The sequence below is a fragment of the Triticum urartu genome, unplaced genomic scaffold (genome assembly GCF_056163025.1).
Source record: "Triticum urartu cultivar PI428250 unplaced genomic scaffold, HENAU_Tu73 scaffold2, whole genome shotgun sequence".
NCBI lineage: Eukaryota > Viridiplantae > Streptophyta > Magnoliopsida > Poales > Poaceae > Triticum > Triticum urartu.
This window is the reverse complement of record NW_028260368.1, coordinates 15941041-15962455: the sequence shown is the minus strand read 5'-3', so window position 1 is coordinate 15962455 and position 21415 is coordinate 15941041. Positions and strand designations below refer to the sequence as shown.

The 21415-nt window shown below is 36.1% G+C and overlaps 6 non-coding genes across 6 annotated transcripts; 3 read left to right on the top strand and 3 right to left on the bottom strand.

Annotated features, from left to right (window-relative positions):
* Positions 1–3922: 3922 nt before the first annotated feature.
* TRNAS-GCU (transfer RNA serine (anticodon GCU)) lies at positions 3923–4010 on the bottom strand. Its single transcript has one exon. It is a non-coding gene; the product is annotated as a tRNA-Ser (tRNA).
* A 3627-nt stretch (positions 4011–7637) lies between these two features.
* TRNAS-UGA (transfer RNA serine (anticodon UGA)) lies at positions 7638–7725 on the bottom strand. Its single transcript has one exon. It is a non-coding gene; the product is annotated as a tRNA-Ser (tRNA).
* An 824-nt stretch (positions 7726–8549) lies between these two features.
* Positions 8550–8620, top strand: TRNAG-GCC (transfer RNA glycine (anticodon GCC)). Its single transcript has one exon. It is a non-coding gene; the product is annotated as a tRNA-Gly (tRNA).
* Positions 8621–11104: 2484 nt separating this feature from the next.
* Positions 11105–11176, top strand: TRNAT-GGU (transfer RNA threonine (anticodon GGU)). The gene has a single exon. It is a non-coding gene; the product is annotated as a tRNA-Thr (tRNA).
* Positions 11177–11683: 507 nt separating this feature from the next.
* On the top strand, positions 11684–11765 carry TRNAY-GUA (transfer RNA tyrosine (anticodon GUA)). The gene has a single exon. It is a non-coding gene; the product is annotated as a tRNA-Tyr (tRNA).
* Positions 11766–14796: 3031 nt separating this feature from the next.
* TRNAC-GCA (transfer RNA cysteine (anticodon GCA)) lies at positions 14797–14867 on the bottom strand. Its single transcript has one exon. It is a non-coding gene; the product is annotated as a tRNA-Cys (tRNA).
* Between the last annotated feature and the right edge of the window lie 6548 nt (positions 14868–21415).

Here is a 21415-nt window from a genome sequence, read left to right as displayed (position 1 = left end):
ACGTCTAATTAGAGCGGGGAATCATTCCAATTAGGAAGTTCAGCTCGTTGCTTTTTATTTTACCAGAATTGGAGCCAGGCTCTATCCATTTATTCATTAGACCCAGAAAATCGTAATTTTGGATTCCATTCAAAAAAGATTGATTTTATTACGACATGCTATTTTTTCCATTCATTACCTTTGAGGATCAGTCGTGGTCTTCTAGACTCTACCAAGAGTCTGGACGAATTTGTTGTTTCATCCAAATGTGTAAAAGATCATAGTCGCACTTAAAAGCCGAGTACTCTACCATTGAGTTAGCAACCCAGATAAAAAAAGGATCTTAGATACGATCGAAATCCAAAAATCAATGGAATTACACCGCGCGCTTCTGTCAAAACATTGAACTAGCAAGACATCAAAAGATTTTTTTTATCGACCATGAAAAACACTCAAATGCCAAAACGAACAGGTCCGGTGAAATTCCACTAAAGTAAAGTTAAAAAAAGAGCGACCCTAATCACGATGGCCAAATTCTCCTTATTTTTAGCGATTTTTATTAACAAAAAATATATATTATAAAAAATATATATTATATTGTATGAGAATACATGCAAGAGGAACACCCTTATCATTTGAGCGAAGTGTAGGCGGAAAAATTGAATATGGAGTGAGGATAAAGAGACCCATCTATCTACAAATTCTATTTGTTCAATAGACCTTTGTCAATGGAAATACAATGGTAAGAAAACAAATTAGATAGAAAAAGTAAATAAAATAGGGGCTTATGTTGGATTGGCACGATATAATATAAATCCAAATAGGATTAAAAAAGAGGTAAATTGTGTCTAAATAATTAGACAACTAGGAATACTAATAATCTTCTCCTATCCTATTTTTTGATTCATTTAGTTCTTCAATTAACTCAAAGTTCTTTCTTTTTCTTTAAAGAATTCTGCCTTCCTTAAAATATCATAAACAGTTCTTGTTGGTTGAGCACCCTTTTCAAGGAAATAGAGAATAGCTGGAACATTTAAACAAGTTTGATTCTTTATCGGATCATAAAAACCTACTTTTTGAAGATCTCTTCCTTCTCTTCGAGATCGAACATCAATTGCAACGATTCGATAGACAGCTTATTGGGATAGATGTAGATAAACAACGCCCCCCCCTAGAAACGTATATGAGGTTTTCTCCTCATACGGCTCGAGAAAATGATTCGAATTTCTGTCGATAATAATAGAAATTAGACTATGACGTGCATTAATTTCCTTACAGAAAAAACAAATTTCATTTATACTCATGACTCAAGTGGGCTAATTTTGCCTGACAAACTTCGAAGGCAAAATCCTTCCAAAATTTTTGAGTCGTCTTTAAACTCTTTTCTTTGTCTCATTTCGAACGAATTGACTTTTATTCCTTATTCTAATCCAACTCTGTTGTTGAGACAATTGAAAATTGTGTTTACTTGTTCTGGAATCCTTTATCTTTGATTTGTGAAATCCTTGGGTTTAGACATTACTTCGGGAATTCCTATTTTTTTCTTTCAAAAGAGTAGCAACATACCCTTTTTTCTTATTTCCTTCGATAAAGCATTTATCTCTTCTATAGAAATCTAATAAGAGGGATTGATTCTGATATACTTTTATTGGACTTTCTTCTTATTTTAACCTTTCGATTTATTTCTATATTAAGGATAGACTGACAAAGTTGGCCTAATTTATTAGTTTTCACTAACCCTAGATTCTTTCCCTTGATAAAAAAAATTCTGTCCTCTCGAGCTCCATCGTGTACTATGTTACTTAAACCCAGCGCAAATTTGGTTCGGAACGAATAGAACAGGCTATGTCGAGCCAAGAGCATTTTCATTACTATGGAAAATGATGGATAGCAAAATCCACAATCGATCATGTCCTTCAAGTCGCACGTTGCTTTCTACCACATCGTTTTAAACGAAGTTTTACCATAACAAACATTCCTCTTTTCATTGCAAAGTGGTATAGAGAATTGATCCAATATGGATGGAATCATGAATAGTCATTGGTTTAGTTTTTTTATACTAATTAAAACTTGCTATCTATGGAGCAATATGGATAAAAGAAAGTAAGTATTTATCCGGGAAGCCTCCGCCAAGATCCAATTTATTTAAACCCATATTAAAATTCTATCATATGAATGAAACATAGTTTGAAAAAGACGACTAAACAAGTTTGCTTAAAACTTATTTATTCTTAAATTTCCACCCTCAACGGATGGCTCGAGATGATCAATCTTGAAGTGAGAAAAGAAGGATTGACTCTTCCTCAATAAATAAACTATCAACCTCCAAAAAAGTTTAATTAATTTAATTACTAGAATTAGAATTCTAGTAGTAATATATTTTTTCAGTACCAAAAACAATTAACTATAATAACTAAATAAACTATTCCAATGAAAAGATTGAAAGTTTTTGGTAGTTATAGAATTCTCGTACTTCTTCAACTCGAATACCAAAAGGAAGAAAAAAATATGACTAAGTGATTTTATAGTAGAGGCATATCCTGAATGTGCTTGATAGATCCCATTTTTTCATGAAAATAAAGATAGTCAATTTGACTGGACTTAAGACTTTATTATGTTTTCTGAGAAAGAATAAGATATCATTATTCTCTTTAATAAACTTTTGTCTCGTACGGAATACTATATGATTTCACCGTTTGTTTCATCAGAAACAATCTGGGACGGAAGGATTCGAACCTCCGAGTAACGGGACCAAAACCCGCTGCCTTACCACTTGGCCACGCCCCATTTCGGGTTTTATGCGACACTAATAAACACTAGTATGTTTATTTGTTATTCGTCAATACCATTTCAATTACATAAAAAAGGAGGGATATTCTCTTGCTAGTATTCTACACATGCGGATAATATAGAATCAAAAAAATGCATTGATCATTACATGGAATTCTATTAAGATATTATATGAAAGTCGAATTTATTCCACTCTCATTTGAGAGTGCGAATACAAGGAGGTATTTTGTGTTTGGGAAAGTCCGAAGAAAAAAGATTTTGAATCTGCCTTTTCCTTCTTTCCCTTAAAAAAATAACTCAAGAAAAATCCAATTATTTACTCTACAAGAATGAAATGCTTGTTATGCCTAATATACTTAGTTTAACCTGTATCTGTTTTAATTCTGTTCTTTATCCTACTAGTTTTTTCTTTGCCAAATTACCCGAAGCTTATGCTATTTTCAATCCAATCGTGGATATTATGCCTGTTATACCTCTATTCTTTTTTCTATTAGCCTTTGTTTGGCAAGCTGCTGTAAGTTTTCGATGAAATCTTTAGTACTCTGTATGCCAAATTGAATGATGTGTTCATTCCAAAAAAATTTTAAAATGGGTAAAAGCCGAGAAGTTTTATATTTTTATATTATGAACCTTCGATTCTAAAATTTAAATTCTTCTACATTGAATGGGTAGCTACAGCAATAAATTTGGATCAGCCTTTCTACTCCCCTGCACCTAGGTTGAGCAGGTACCTAAAGGTACCTACACAATACCTAACCACCTAACCCTATTTTTGCTATTGATAAGAGTGCTTATTATAAAAGAATTCTTGCAATTTTTTTCAAGAATTCTTTTTTGCATTTTTAGGTATAAAAAAAAACCATCCTAGTGGATCCGTGTGGTAAGGAAAAACTGGTAATCTATTCCTTAAAAAAAAATCTTGGAGATTATGTAATGCTTACTCTCAAACTTTTTGTTTATACAGTAGTGATATTCTTTGTTTCACTCTTTATCTTTGGATTCTTATCTAATGACCCAGGACGGAATCCTGGACGCGAGGAGTAAAAATTCAGTTTTTTTTTTTCTTATTGGATTTGTTTCGTACATTTATCTATGAGAAAATCCGGGGGTCAGAATTCTTTCCAATTCGAAAGTCCCAAATGATCCAAGGGAGCGGAAAGAGAGGGATTCGAACCCTCGGTACAAAAAAATTGTACAACGGATTAGCAATCCGCCGCTTTAGTCCACTCAGCCATCTCTCCACGTTCCAAAGCGAAAGGTTTCCGTGATATGATATAGGCAAGAAATAAGAAATAACGGTTGCAAAAAACCCCTTTTTTTTCTTTCAAAAGTCTATAAAAATTATATTGCCAATTCCATTTTAATTATATTCTTTTTTCTTAATGTTAATAAAAAAAGAAGAAAATTCTTGTTTTTTCTTTCTAAAAATCGATATTGGCCGAGAGACAATCAAATAGATTTTCTCTTTAGCGGGCATTTCCATATAGGACTTGTTATAATTATAATAAAACAAGCAGGTTATATAAAAAAAACGCTTTTTTTGTCGATTATTTATCAAGAAAGCAAAAAGGGTTCTTATCAAATCCACCATAAAATTGGAAAGAAGCATAAAGTAAGTAGACCTGACTCCTTTAATGATGCCTCTATCCGCTATTCTGATATATAAATTCGATGTAGATGAAATTGTATAAGCGAATTTTTTTTATTTCCTTAGACTTAGACCGCGCAAGACAAGAATTTTTCGCTATTTACGATTTCATATTCTTGTTACTAGATGTTCTATAGGAATAAGAAGAAATCGCAACTCCTTTGCGCTACACATAAAATTGGATTTCGAAGGTCCATTTTTTTTTTTCAGAATCCTCTATTATTTTAGTTCTTCCACCCATGCAATAGAGAGGGAATGGGAAAAGAAGGGTTACTTTTATTTGCATTTTTCCCTTAAAAGATAGACTTTGAAATAGGAGTCTTGGAATAATGCTGAATTCAAAGGTTTATTTCTTTCTATAGTATAAGAAAAACAATTTATTTCTATTTCTATAGTATAAGAAAAACAAATAAATAGTATAAGAAAAACAAATCGAATCAAATTCATGGATTTACCACGACCTCGGTTGTGACTGTGACTCCATAGATAAAAATGGGAAATTTCTCTCTTCGAGACCATTGAAAAAGGGCATTGAACGAGAAAGAAATCGTCCACAGATAATAAAACTATCATATGCCTTGGAAAGTGATATGAGGTGCTCGGAAATGGTTGAAGTAATTGAATAGGAGGATCACTATGACTATAGCCCTTGGTAGAATTCCTAAAGAAGAAAATGATCTATTTGATACTATGGATGACTGGTTACGAAGGGACCGTTTCGTTTTTGTAGGATGGTCTGGCCTATTGCTCTTTCCTTGTGCTTATTTCGCTTTAGGGGGTTGGTTTACAGGGACAACTTTTGTAACTTCTTGGTATACCCATGGATTGGCTAGTTCCTATTTGGAAGGTTGTAATTTCTTAACCGCAGCAGTTTCTACCCCTGCCAATAGTTTAGCACACTCTTTGTTGCTACTATGGGGGCCCGAAGCACAAGGAGATTTTACTCGTTGGTGTCAATTAGGCGGTCTATGGACTTTTGTAGCTCTCCACGGGGCTTTTGCACTAATAGGTTTCATGTTACGCCAATTTGAACTTGCTCGGTCTGTTCAATTGCGGCCTTATAATGCAATCTCATTCTCTGGTCCAATTGCTGTTTTTGTTTCTGTATTCCTTATTTATCCACTGGGGCAATCTGGTTGGTTCTTTGCGCCGAGTTTTGGCGTAGCAGCGATATTTCGATTCATCCTTTTCTTCCAAGGATTTCATAATTGGACGTTGAACCCATTTCATATGATGGGAGTTGCCGGAGTATTAGGTGCGGCTCTGCTATGCGCTATTCATGGAGCGACCGTAGAAAACACTCTATTTGAGGACGGTGATGGTGCAAATACCTTCCGTGCTTTTAACCCAACTCAAGCTGAAGAAACTTATTCAATGGTCACTGCTAACCGCTTTTGGTCCCAAATCTTTGGTGTTGCTTTTTCCAATAAACGTTGGTTACATTTCTTTATGCTATTTGTACCCGTCACCGGTTTATGGATGAGTGCTATTGGCGTAGTTGGCTTGGCTCTGAACTTACGTGCCTATGACTTTGTTTCCCAGGAAATCCGTGCAGCGGAAGATCCTGAATTTGAGACTTTCTACACCAAAAATATTCTTTTAAACGAGGGTATTCGTGCGTGGATGGCAGCTCAGGATCAGCCTCATGAAAATCTTATATTCCCTGAGGAGGTTCTACCACGTGGAAACGCTCTTTAATGGAACTTTCGTTTTAGCTGGTCGTGACCAAGAAACCACCGGCTTTGCTTGGTGGGCTGGGAATGCCAGACTTATCAATTTGTCCGGTAAACTGCTTGGAGCTCATGTAGCTCATGCCGGATTAATCGTATTCTGGGCCGGAGCAATGAACCTATTTGAAGTGGCCCATTTCGTACCAGAAAAGCCCATGTATGAACAAGGGTTGATTTTACTTCCACACTTAGCTACTCTAGGTTGGGGAGTAGGGCCAGGGGGGGAAGTTCTAGATACTTTTCCGTACTTTGTATCTGGCGTACTTCACCTAATTTCCTCCGCAGTCTTAGGCTTCGGTGGCATTTATCACGCGCTTCTGGGACCCGAGACTCTTGAGGAATCTTTTCCATTCTTTGGTTATGTCTGGAAAGATAGAAATAAAATGACTACAATTTTGGGTATTCACTTAATTTTGTTAGGTCTAGGTGCTTTTCTTCTAGTACTCAAGGCTCTTTATTTTGGCGGTGTATATGATACCTGGGCCCCTGGGGGGGGAGATGTAAGAAAAATTACCAATTTGACCCTTAGTCCCAGTGTTATATTTGGTTATTTACTAAAATCTCCTTTTGGTGGAGAAGGGTGGATTGTTAGTGTAGATGATTTAGAAGATATAATTGGTGGGCATGTATGGTTGGGTTTTATTTGTGTATTTGGCGGAATTTGGCATATTTTAACCAAACCCTTCGCATGGGCTCGCCGTGCATTTGTATGGTCTGGAGAAGCTTACTTGTCTTATAGTTTAGCTGCTTTATCTGTCTTTGGTTTTATCGCTTGTTGTTTTGTATGGTTCAATAATACAGCTTATCCGAGTGAGTTTTATGGACCCACCGGGCCAGAAGCTTCTCAAGCTCAAGCATTTACTTTTCTAGTTAGAGACCAGCGTCTTGGAGCTAATGTGGGATCCGCTCAAGGACCCACAGGTTTAGGTAAATATCTAATGCGTTCCCCAACTGGGGAGGTTATCTTTGGAGGGGAAACTATGCGTTTTTGGGACCTTCGTGCTCCATGGTTAGAACCTCTAAGGGGCCCCAACGGTTTGGACTTGAGTAGGTTGAAAAAAGACATACAACCTTGGCAAGAACGACGCTCAGCAGAATATATGACCCACGCTCCTTTAGGCTCTTTAAATTCCGTGGGTGGCGTAGCTACCGAGATCAATGCAGTTAATTATGTCTCTCCTAGAAGTTGGTTATCAACTTCTCATTTTGTTCTAGGATTCTTCTTTTTTGTGGGCCATTTATGGCATGCAGGAAGAGCCCGAGCTGCTGCAGCAGGTTTTGAAAAGGGAATCGATCGTGATTTGGAACCTGTTCTTTACATGAACCCTCTTAACTAAGATTTTCTTATTTATACCTGTTCTACTTTTTTTCTGTTCTGGCTCGGTTATTCCATCTAGCCGAGCCATTCATTCCTTTTTATGAAAGAAAGATAAGGGACAGAAAAAAAAAATAAATAAAAATGAAAGAAACAAACGTATTCAATAAGCAAAAGGAGAGAGAGGGATTCGAACCCTCGATAGTTCCTAGAACTATACCGGTTTTCAAGACCGGAGCTATCAACCACTCAGCCATCTCTCCACAGCCTAATCCTTATTTTACTCCTACAAATAGAACATAGCCATATAAAAAATAAAAAGATTTATTAGCCTCTAGAAAGATATCAGATACAAGTTCCTTTTCGATATATCTCTGTATACTGTATACACGGATACAGGATCCGCTATACCCGCTTGTGAAATAAAGAGTAAATAATCTCTTCTCACCCCCATATCCAAATAAAAAAGCGGTTTAAGTAATAAATTTGAATTAAAGAGAAGAATCAATGGATTCATGATTAAACCCCTCCTACTTCTTGTATTTTTTTACAATTTTGGTTTAAGTGAGGGATCAAATATGTAGTCAACTTTATTTGATGGTAGCTTGGAGGATTAGAAATATGACTATTGCTTTCCAATTAGCTGTTTTTGCATTAATTGCGACTTCCTCAGTCTTAGTAATTAGTGTACCCCTTGTATTTGCTTCTCCTGATGGTTGGTCAAATAATAAAAATGTTGTATTTTCCGGTACATCATTATGGATTGGACTAGTCTTTCTCGTAGCTATTCTGAATTCTCTCATTTCTTAAATGAAATTTGGTTAATATTTATTAACCCCATAAAAAAGAAATAATAAAGGCCATTTCTTCTAAAAAATTAGAATAGTGAGACGTATTAAAACGCAATTTGCGTTCCGAATTGCTAGCTCTTCTCTTTCAGTATTATGAAATTCCATTCCCATTAGAATATTCATTGACAGATAATAAAAAAAGGAAAACTCTAATATAATAGAAAATGAAATGAAACGGTCGACCCAGACATAGAAGGTCGACCCAGGCGGATATACGCTATAAAATATATACCGTAGCGAGCGTAGTTCAATGGTAAAATATCTCCTTGCCAAGGAGAAGATACGGGTTCGATTCCCGCCGCTCGCCCGCTTAATTTATCAAAGTACTATGATAAAAAGTTTAGTCTAGTTAACTGTTTAACTACTTATATTAAATTAAGTATTAATTAGGTGTTAGTCTAGTGCCGTATCCCTTACTATCTTACCCTTCCTTTGCATCCCACTCAAAAAAAGAGGGCGCTCCAGAGGCAGAAATAGAACTCGCCAACAGAGCTCCAAAAATTGGGTATTAACTGAGACAAACAACGGGCAAACTTTTTTTAAAGGGAAGGGAGAGGTAGACTGTCCCTTTCGTTTCATTTTTATTTTCTGCAGGGTAGGGAGAGGCCTTGCGCCTTCTTTTTTTGAAGGCAAGTGACTTCGCAAACTGCTCAATTTTGCCCTCTAGGGCCGGGAACTAATGAATAAAAAAGGGTTGGATACGCCCCTCTACCATACATATCTAGAGAAATAGAATAGTCCTTTTATACAGACTGCTAAGTGCGGAGACGGGAATCGAACCCGTGACCTCAAGGTTATGAGCCTCGTGAGCTACCAAACTGCTCTACTCCGCTCTGGAGTACCAGAAACTGGTGGACAAAAAAGGCTTGAATACAAGCCTCTAACATGTCTAGACAAATAGAATACTCCTTTTATACAGAATGGAGCGGGTAGCGGGAATCGAACCCGCATCGTTAGCTTGGAAGGCTAGGGGTTATAGTCGACGTTGGTTGATTATTTTTAACGTCTCTAATTCAAAACCGAACATGAAATTTTGATTTCATTCGGCTCCTTTATGGATATTCTCACCACTTAACATCTATGTCAGCTTTTCTATTTGAATGGAACCAAAGCTCTCCGCTTTCTAGATGATCCTTATAGAGTAGGAGATAGAAATTCTATCTAAATTCATCTAATCTACTTACTTCGTTCCCTAATTTCATTCAAGAGATCCTGAGGAAAAGAATTGGGTTTCCACCGAGCTGAAACAATATGCGGATGGTTCTAGTAAACCAAAACTATCGTTTTTTAGCTATTTGGCTTCCTTATTCCTTATTTTAAGAAGATTTAGTTACGATTGGAAATCAACTTTTTTGTATCTTCATCCATAGATCCTTTACTCATATTTTCAAAATTGGAATACTTAATCCAATGCAAAATTATGCTTCGCGACTCTGTACTCATAATCCTATTTTTATTTTGGATGCAATTTAAATTAGTCTTTGGATACAAATCGCCAGAATGTATATTCTTCCTCAATATGCTATTGAGAGGAAAAGGATTTAATCCTTTATAAGAACTAAAGTTTTCATCGGAATATAAAAATAAAAAACTTAAGGATGCCTTAAGTATATCATTTCAAATTCAGTTATTAATAGAACGAATCACACTTTTACCACTAAACTATACCCGCTACATTGTAGATTATGGTATAAATGGTACCCTTTGTCAAGGATAGCCATTTGACAAGAAGGCTAATTCCCCCTTATTGAATCAGATGGAGAAGGTTCATGACACTGAGCCGTTGGTACTTCTACTTCGATCGCTCGCCTTTACTTTAGGATTTAGATAGCCCCTCTGGTCTGTAAAAAAAATCTTTTCTTACCATGCTAATAGCGCCTGAACCAAATGTATTTATTTTGATTAGGATCCTATTCTACGGTTACGACTACAATAATAATTATTTACTTTGCAAGGACGTAAGTGTGTCAGACTGCTAAATTGTTTTATTATTCCTACAATATAAACTAGGGGATATAGGGGGTAACACTGTCCCTATAAATTCCTTTTTTCCTTTTCTTTTTTGTCCAGAATTGAACAAAAAAGAAATTATGGAAGATGTTTTCTTCCCCCATTAAGTCCGAGCCATAGAGTAAGAGTGAGATGAGTTTTCCAAATTCATCATAGACTTTCCCTATGGCTTGATAGAAGTAAGCAGCAAAGAGTCGTAACTTAAAGAAAAAAACGGACAGGGCCGACAGATTTACCTGATGTAAAGAAGATCCTAAAAGTCTCTGATTAGTCGACTCTCTCCATTTAACACTTTCCTCTCTCTCCTTTTTTCCACTGACTCAATTCTAGTTTATTAGATTCTTGTTTAAAAGAATGCAAAAAGTTCAATAGAACTAAGAACACATAAAAAATAGCATAGAGGATCAAGGCCATTACCAAAAGTTCCTCCCAAGGATCCTATATCCTATTGGGTATCTGTTCCCCGCCTTTTCCCGCTAGGATCGGAAATCTTATATTTTCCATATCCATATACCGTTGAATCCTTGGGGTTCCAGAATCCGCCTATTTTACTAGTCTTCGGAAACGGAAAACCCTGAACCAAGAAGAGTTGGATATGTTATGTAGGGTATGTTTTTTTTTATTAATTTTATTTTGAGCTCTCAAGATATCGATATATACATATACAATCTCTACATAATGTCTCTCTCTCTATCTCTATATATTATATATATAATATGTACATTATGCAGTAGACCCATAATGGGAAATCCAAGTGGCTAATTTTTGAATTAAATAAAAAGCCCTTTTAACTCAGTGGTAGAGTAATGCCATGGTAAGGCATAAGTCATCGGTTCAAATCCGATAAAGGGCTTTTTAAATTAGTGGTAGAGTAATCTCGTGCTAAGACGTAAGTCGTTGGTTCGAATCTGATAGAGTACTTTTCTACTAAATTGATTCACTTTTTTTCTTTGTTTTTGAAACTTTCTCTATATTTTTAGAGAATTTTATGACTTAGTGCGGGATGGATGCATTTTTGGTATGAACACTAAATGAAGCACGGAGAATTAATCTATAACGATCAACTAAAAAAAATCCTAGATGAAAACATAACAGAAAAGTTGGAAAAACTCTTTGCTTTGGATCTATTTATACTTTTCGAGTATATTGACAATTCCAAAAAACTGCTCATACTATGATTATAGTATAATCACGAGCGGTTGTATATGGCCCTATCGTCTAGTGATGCCCCTATCGTCTAGTGGTTCAGGACATCTCTCTTTCAAGGAGGCAGCGGGGATTCGACTTCCCCTGGGGGTAGGGAGTATTATGAAAGGAGGTTAATCATAGATTAGCAAAAACCCTAGAATAAATTCTTCCTGGGTCGATGCCCGAGTGGTTAATGGGGACGGACTGTAAATTCGTTGACAATGTCTACGCTGGTTCAAATCCAGCTCGGCCCAAACCAAAAATCTAGGGCTTCGTGAGTATGAACTAAATCCTTTTGTTTTTCTTCCATAAAATAAAATGTCTGATCTATAGAAATAAAAGATAAAGAAAAAAGGGAAATTTTTTTTTCTAATCCATATCTCTCTCATTCCTTTCTTACAAACAAAAGAGTTTTTCTTATTGAAGGCTGGATTATTATCCATTTTTAGTGATAAAAAATCACGACATACTAGTTATGTCACTCTCACTATACCCACGTATAATATAATATGTGGGTATGTAGTATATGATTCGTCTATTTCTTAGAGTACGAAAGACGAATCGAATCTTCTTATGGTTCTATTTAAGAATGGGTATGCCATACACCCCGCGGGGATTGTAGTTCAATTGGTCAGAGCACCGCCCTGTCAAGGCGGAAGCTGCGGGTTCGAGCCCCGTCAGTCCCGAACTAGGGTTCAATGAATGGAGAAATTGATATTTCCTTTTTCCATGAAAAAAAGGGGCAGGGAGCAAGATCAAATACCCACAGGGCACCCTTACTTCACTTTTTTATTTTGCATCTCTCATTAAAGAGGGAGGGAGGGCATATAGGAATTTTTTTTTCACTACTCCCAATCGATAAAGAAAGACACACATACGATATGTGGATTAGTAGAATTTAGGATATTATATTACTCTATCTTTCTTTATGATGATACCATCCTCATCTTAATTTCCTATTCCACTCTTATGGAATAGAGTACCGGTATTTTACCGGAATCCATACATAAATCGTATTCCCTTTTTATTTCAGACCTCTTTTCCCCATCTCACTTCTACTGCTTATTTGGATGTCTATGTGACCCATAGAAAGTGAAAGTTGGTCATATAATACATACATAATTGTATGTATAACTATAAGAAAAAGGAAGGGAAATTGTATAAGATTAAGAAAGTATAAGATTAAGAAAGCTCGTGGGTTAGAGATATAGAAAAGAAAAAGTAGAAAAGGATTAAAAAAGAGGGAATTCCTAATCCAATCAAAAAACCCATTTTGGTCTTAGTGTGGATAGAGGATCTTCCTATGTTATACTATATAACTCTCATCCGTGAAATATAACTCTCATCCATGAATTGATTTGATAGATCCGATATTCATAATATTGAATTGATTCAGTATTATCAGAATGCAAGCCCTACCCTTGAATTTACAAGATACCCCTTTTTCCTCTCCATGGGATTACATCCCGAGTTATTGTGAAAATAAAAAATAAAGAGGTTATGGAAGTCAATATTCTCGCATTTATTGCTACTGCACTGTTCATTCTAGTTCCTACTTCTTTTTTACTTATTATTTATGTAAAAACAGTCAGCCAAAATAATTAATTGGAATTCCAATTAATCATTGAAGAAATTAAAAAGGGATTAAATAAAAAAAATCCAAGTCTTAAATGAAAGGATCTGGTTGGAATCTTAAAGTGTGGTAGAAAGAACTACATATAGTTTTTTCTACGACACTTTAGATTCTTTCTATTATATTATCTTTGAATCTACATAGAATAGATTAGTAGATTGAAATAGTTAAGTAGTCTAATTCAATTTCTTTTTTCATTGCATCCACTTAATTTCAATCAGGTCAAAATAAAAAAATCTAAGACAATTCTTGACCAAAGAATCCATGGAAGGAAAGAAAAATAATATGAAGAATAGACTATAGTAAAAAGTAAAAGGAAATGGAAAATGTGTGATATGCCGTGAATAGTTCCGTGGAAGAAAGTCTAATTTTCTTATGTATAGAACTTTTTTTAACCATTCGTCATTTCTAGTAGAAATTCTGAATTGGTATAATGGCTCTTTCTTACATTACAACTTACAATACAAGAGTTTCTTACAGGAGTGAAACAAAACTAAAGAAAAAGATTAAAGAATAACGTTTGACAAAATGATTAATGCAAAATGATCCATTAAAGAAAAGAATTGATACAACAATTTGATTACTTAATCAATTAGTAGTATCCCTAGAGTCCACTCCTTCCCCATACTACTAGTGAAAGAGAAAATGTAAAGACTACCATTAAAGCAGCCCAAGCGAGACTTACTATATCCATCTAAATTATGTCTCCTATTTCTATGAAGGGATTATTCTACTATTGATCAATAATCATAGTGGAATCAAGGGTACAGAGTCAAAAAGGGATTCCGCCCTAAGGCCATGGATCAATCAGTTCAAGGAATTTACTCCTAACAAATTCTTATAGGAATTCTGGTAGAATTAGAGAGCATTAAAAATACGAGATACTATAGCCCTTTTTTCCTTAAAAAAGAAAGAGTACGGGAATGATGTCCTGAATAGAAGAAGCGGGAATAGGAAGATTTTTTATTCCTTTTGTTACTCTTTTTTTTTTTTTTAAGCAAAGGACGCCCGAATATACCATAAAATTATCGATAGATAAATATTTATTGGATACCTACCTTACCTAATGTTTATTTTTGACCTAAACCCTGCAGCCTTGCTTTGTATCATTCTATGAAAGAATGAAGAGATTTTATCCATAATACAACTCCTAAATTGATTTTTGATCGACCTATTTAATCTGATTCTCGTTAGAATTAAGTAGTCCTTACTTTAGTGTATGTAGGTAACATAAGATGTACGATAAAAAAATGTATAATAATTAGTAAGTCTTGATATTCTTTCGTGGAGTCCCTTCTTGAATCTTAGATTGAAAAAAAAAAAGAATGCCCCTTAGGGACCTTTCTTTGGATACCAAGATTTCTGACATCTTATCCTCGTATTTTAAAATTATCAAATCGAATCTCAATTAAGAACCAATTCAAATTCATATAATAAAAGAATAAGGAAACACTACCTCACCCCTATTGATAACCATTTTGGCCACTACCGTCAAAACAAACCCTAACCCTAGTTTGAGGATAGAACTATGGTATGGTTTCTCTAAACCCAGTATCGGCAGGCCCAGTTACTCTCTTGCCCGAACTTATGCGAAGTAAAAATTTATCGAATTCGATCAGCACTATAAAAAAAACCTAAGTATTTTATTGATCAGGCGGCACCCAGATTTGAACTGGGGATAAAGGATTTGCAGTCCCCTGCCTTACCGCTTGGCCATGCCGCCAAAAAATCCGATCAAAAATCTAGAAAACAGCAAGTATTCATCCACGTTTTCTTACGAAAAGCCCCTTTTATTTTGAATATAATTCTACTTACTTTTTTCCAATCTTTTTCAAAAAATCTATTCCTGCTTTTTTTGATCCAGTTTCTATTATTCTCCTCGATAGATTCTATCTTAAAACATACATTGTTAACACAATAAAACTTCCCATTTCTTTCTATTGAGATGAAAAAGAAGAAAAAGTGGATTTCTATTCACAGGCTGCAAAATTCAGAATAAATTGGAACCGTTAACTAGAATTCTCTTTTTTTTATTGCAGTAGTGAACTACTCTTAAATCGGTATTATCTCCCCCCCCTTCAATGGCATAATAAAATATTATGGCTTTATGCTTAATCCGTGTATAGGTAAACTTTAGGTCCGAACAGCATTATTATCCAAAGATCCCCTTTATGTACATATCTCTATGGGGAATCATGCTTTAATTTTTCAAAGTATTAAATTAAATATCTTGAATAAAAAAAGGAAATTTGCTCTGATATAGAGTATAACCTGACTATCTTGGCGTACCCAAGTGAAATTACGATAAAAGAAAAGCATGGATATGGGGAGAGGTGGATAACTAGATTGGCATGTACTTAAAAAAGGGACTTACTTTATTTTAGAATTCCACAATGAAATACTGAATTTTCTAGCAATTATACTACTCCGATCCGAAATAAAAAAGAACCCTCAAATTATTTTGAGAAATTAAAGTAAGCACGCTATTCTAAATCGAAGTAAAGTCAAACTTTCTAGTATATTATATTACGGCTTTATTACATTCATAGAAAGGAGATAAAATGAGAAATCTTTGCCATCCAATCTGATTAGAATATCATAACATAAAGTATAAGTGGCAGAATTTTTTTTGTAGGAATGTTTTATCAATTCATTTTCATTTCATTTGTACCCCTGGCAAACTCGAACTTTCGTCCAAATGGTCTCTATTCATATGTATGAAATACATATATGAAATACGTATGTGGAGTTCCCTAGAATTTCATGTGATTCAGTAAACAGAATATAGATTCCATGATTGCTAGATCGATCCATAGGGATTGATGAAGAGTGAGCTGATAATGGAATTTTTCTTTGATAAACAGGAAACTTAAGATTAAGATGCTCCGGAATGGAAACGAGGGAATGTCCACAATACCCGGATTTAGTCAGATCCAATTCGAGGGATTTTGTAGGTTCATTAATCAAGCCTTGGCAGAAGAACTTGACAAGTTTCCAACAATTAAAGATCCAGATCACGAAATTGCATTTCAATTATTTGCGAAAGGATATCAACTGCTAGAACCCTCGATAAAAGAAAGAGATGCTGTGTATGAATCACTCACCTATTCTTCCGAATTATATGTATCTGCGAGATTAATTTTTGGTTTCGATGTGCAAAAGCAAACCATTTCTATCGGAAACATTCCTATAATGAATTCCTTAGGAACCTTTATTATAAATGGAATATACCGAATTGTGATCAATCAAATATTGCTAAGTCCTGGTATTTACTACCGCTCGGAATTAGATCATAAGGGAATTTCTATCTACACTGGCACTATAATATCAGATTGGGGGGGGAGAGATCGGAATTAGCAATTGATAAAAAAGAAAGGATATGGGCTCGCGTGAGTAGAAAACAAAAGATATCTATTCTAGTTCTATCATCAGCTATGGGTTCGAATCTAAGAGAAATTCTGGATAATGTTTCCTACCCTGAAATTTTCTTGTCTTTCCCGAATGCTAAAGAGAAGAAGAGGATTGAGTCAAAAGAAAAAGCTATTTTGGAGTTTTATCAACAATTTGCTTGTGTAGGTGGGGACCTGGTATTTTCGGAGTCCTTATGCGAGGAATTACAAAAGAAATTTTTTCAACAAAAATGTGAATTAGGAAGGATTGGTCGACGAAATATGAATCGGAGACTTAATCTTGATATTCCTCAGAACAATACATTCTTGTTACCACGAGATGTATTGGCCGCTACGGATCATTTGATTGGAATGAAATTTGGAACGGGTATACTTGACGATGACGATATGAATCACTTGAAAAATAAACGTATTCGTTCGGTTGCGGATCTGTTACAAGATCAATTCGGATTGGCTCTTGGTCGTTTACAACATGCAGTTCAAAAAACTATTCGTAGAGTATTCATACGTCAATCGAAACCGACTCCCCAAACTTTGGTAACTCCAACTTCAACTTCAATTTTATTAATAACTACTTATGAGACCTTTTTTGGCACATACCCGTTATCTCAAGTTTTTGATCAAACGAATCCATTGACACAAACTGTTCATGGGCGAAAAGTGAGTTGTTTAGGTCCTGGAGGGTTGACGGGGAGAACCGCAAGTTTTCGGAGCCGAGATATTCATCCGAGTCACTATGGGCGTATTTGTCCAATTGACACGTCTGAAGGAATCAATGTTGGACTTACTGGATCCTTAACAATTCATGCGAGAATTGATCACTTGTGGGGATCCATAGAGAGTCCGTTTTATGAAATATCTGCTGAGAAAGCAAAAGAAAAAAAAGAGAGACAGGTGGTTTATCTATCACCAAATAGAGATGAATATTATATGATAGCAGCAGGAAATTCTTTGTCCTTGAATCAAGGTATTCAGGAAGAACAGGTTGTTCCGGCTAGATACCGTCAAGAATTCTTGACTATTGCATGGGAACAGATTCATGTTAGAAGTATTTTTCCTTTCCAATATTTTTCTATTGGGGGTTCTCTCATTCCTTTTATTGAGCACAATGATGCGAATCGGGCTTTAATGAGTTCTAATATGCAGCGCCAAGCAGTTCCGCTTTCTCGGTCCGAGAAATGCATTGTTGGAACTGGATTGGAACGCCAAACAGCTCTAGATTCGAGGGTTTCCATTATAGCCGAACGCGAGGGAAAGATCATTTCTACTGATAGTCATAAGATACTTTTATCAAGTAGTGGGAAGACTATAAGTATTCCTTTAGTTAACCACCGTCGCTCTAACAAAAATACTTGTATGCACCAAAAACCCCGGGTTCCACGGGGTAAATCCATTAAAAAAGGACAAATTTTAGCAGAAGGAGCTGCTACAATTGGGGGCGAACTTGCTTTAGGAAAAAACGTATTAGTAGCTTATATGCCATGGGAAGGTTACAATTTTGAAGACGCAGTACTAATTAGCGAACGTTTGGTATATGAAGATATTTATACCTCTTTTCACATCCGGAAATATGAAATTCAGACGGATACGACAAGCCAGGGCTCCGCTGAAAAAATCACTAAAGAAATACCACATCTAGAAGAACATTTACTCCGCAATTTGGACAGAAATGGAGTTGTTAGGTTGGGATCCTGGGTAGAAACTGGTGATATTTTAGTAGGTAAATTAACGCCTCAGATAGCGAGCGAATCATCTTATATCGCGGAAGCTGGATTATTACGGGCCATATTTGGCCTTGAGGTTTCCACTTCAAAAGAAACTTCTCTGAAATTACCTATAGGTGGAAGAGGGCGCGTTATCGATGTGAAATGGATCCAAAGGGACCCGCTCGACATAATGGTTCGTGTATATATTTTACAGAAACGTGAAATCAAAGTTGGGGATAAAGTAGCCGGAAGACATGGGAATAAAGGGATCATTTCCAAAATTTTGCCTAGGCAAGATATGCCCTATTTGCAAGATGGAACACCCGTTGATATGGTCTTCAATCCCTTAGGAGTACCCTCCCGAATGAATGTGGGACAAATATTTGAAAGCTCGCTCGGATTAGCGGGGGATCTGCTAAAGAAACATTATAGAATAGCACCCTTTGATGAGAGATATGAGCAAGAGGCTTCAAGAAAACTTGTGTTTTCAGAATTATATGAAGCCAGTAAAGAAACAAAAAATCCATGGGTATTTGAACCCGAGTACCCGGGAAAAAGCAGAATATTTGATGGAAGAACAGGCGACCCCTTTGAGCAACCTGTTCTAATAGGGAAGTCCTATATCTTAAAATTAATTCATCAAGTTGATGAGAAAATTCATGGGCGTTCTACTGGGCCCTACTCACTTGTTACACAACAACCGGTTAGAGGAAGAGCCAAGCAAGGGGGACAACGAGTAGGAGAAATGGAAGTTTGGGCTTTAGAAGGATTTGGTGTTGCTCATATTTTACAAGAGATACTTACTTATAAATCTGACCATCTTATAGCTCGCCAAGAAATACTTAATGCTACGATCTGGGGAAAAAGAATACCTAATCATGAGGATCCTCCAGAATCTTTTCGAGTGCTCGTTCGAGAACTACGATCTTTGGCTCTAGAACTGAATCATTTCCTTGTATCTGAAAAGAACTTCCAGGTTAATAGGGAGGAAGTTTGATCGGAATAAATATAAATTCTTTTCTTATTTCTATTTTATGATTGACCAATATAAACATCAACAACTTCAAATTGGACTCGTTTCCCCTCAACAAATAAAGGCTTGGGCTAACAAAAACCTACCTAATGGAGAAGTCGTTGGCGAAGTCACAAGGCCCTCTACTTTTCATTATAAAACCGATAAACCAGAAAAAGATGGATTGTTTTGCGAAAGAATCTTTGGACCCATAAAAAGCGGGATTTGCGCTTGTGGCAATTCTCGAGCGAGCGGAGCTGAAAACGAAGACGAAAGATTTTGCCAAAAATGCGGGGTCGAATTTGTGGATTCTCGGATACGAAGATATCAAATGGGATACATCAAACTCGCATGTCCCGTGACTCATGTGTGGTATTTGAAAGGTCTTCCTAGTTATATCGCGAATCTTTTAGATAAACCTCTTAAGAAGTTGGAGGGCCTAGTATACGGCGATTTCTCTTTTGCTAGGCCCAGCACTAAAAAACCCACTTTTTTACGATTACGAGGTTTATTCGAAGAGGAAATTGCATCCTGTAACCACAGCATTTCTCCCTTTTTTTCTACCCCAGGCTTTGCAACATTTCGAAATCGGGAAATTGCGACAGGAGCAGGTGCTATTAGAGAACAATTAGCAGATTTGGATTTGCGAATTATTATAGAGAATTCTTTGGTCGAATGGAAGGAATTAGAAGACGAGGGGTATAGTGGAGATGAGTGGGAAGATAGAAAAAGACGAATAAGAAAAGTTTTTTTGATTAGACGCATGCAATTGGCGAAACATTTTATTCAAACAAATGTAGAACCAGAATGGATGGTTTTGTGCTTATTACCGGTTCTTCCTCCCGAATTGAGACCTATTGTTTATAGGTCTGGAGATAAAGTAGTGACTTCAGACATTAATGAACTTTATAAGAGAGTTATCCGTCGGAACAACAATCTTGCCTATCTATTAAAAAGAAGTGAATTAGCGCCAGCAGATTTAGTAATGTGCCAGGAAAAATTGGTACAAGAAGCCGTGGATACACTTCTTGATAGTGGGTCCCGCGGGCAACCGACGAGGGATGGTCACAATAAAGTATACAAATCACTTTCAGATGTAATTGAAGGTAAAGAGGGAAGGTTTCGCGAGACTCTGCTTGGGAAACGGGTCGATTACTCGGGGCGTTCTGTCATTGTTGTGGGTCCTTCGCTTTCATTACATCAATGTGGATTACCTCTAGAGATAGCAATAAAGCTTTTTCAGCTATTTGTAATTCGCGATTTAATCACGAAACGCGCCACTTCTAATGTAAGGATTGCTAAAAGGAAAATTTGGGAAAAAGAACCCATTGTATGGGAAATACTTCAAGAAGTTATGCGGGGACATCCTGTACTGTTAAATAGAGCACCTACCCTGCATAGATTAGGCATACAGGCCTTTCAACCCACTTTAGTAGAGGGGCGTACTATTTCTTTACACCCATTAGTGTGTAAGGGTTTCAATGCGGACTTTGATGGAGATCAAATGGCTGTTCATCTACCTTTATCCTTGGAAGCTCAGGCAGAAGCCCGTTTACTTATGTTTTCTCATATGAATCTCTTATCTCCCGCTATTGGGGATCCTATTTGCGTACCAACCCAAGACATGCTTATCGGGCTTTATGTATTAACGATTGGAAAGCGTCGAGGTATTTGTGCAAATAGATATAATAGTTGCAGAAACTACCCAAATCTAAAAGTAAATTACAATAATAATAATAATTTTAAATATAGGAAAGATAAAGAACCCCATTTTTCTAGTTCTTATGATGCACTGGGAGCTTATAGACAAAAACTAATCAGTTTAGATAGTCCCTTGTGGCTACGATGGAACCTGGATCAACGCGTCATTGGGTCAAGAGAAGTTCCGATTGAAGTTCAATATGAATCTTTGGGGACTTATCATGAGATTTATGCCCACTATCTAATAATGGGAAATAGAAAAAAAGAAATTCGTTCGATATACATTCGAACCACTCTTGGTCATATTTCTTTTTATAGAGAAATAGAGGAAGCCATACAAGGATTTAGTCAGGCCTATTCATACACTACCTAAACAAGAAAGTTAGATTCGGCGATGCCCCTCCCCTTTCGGGGGGCATTCCGATTTCCCTAGTATCATCAT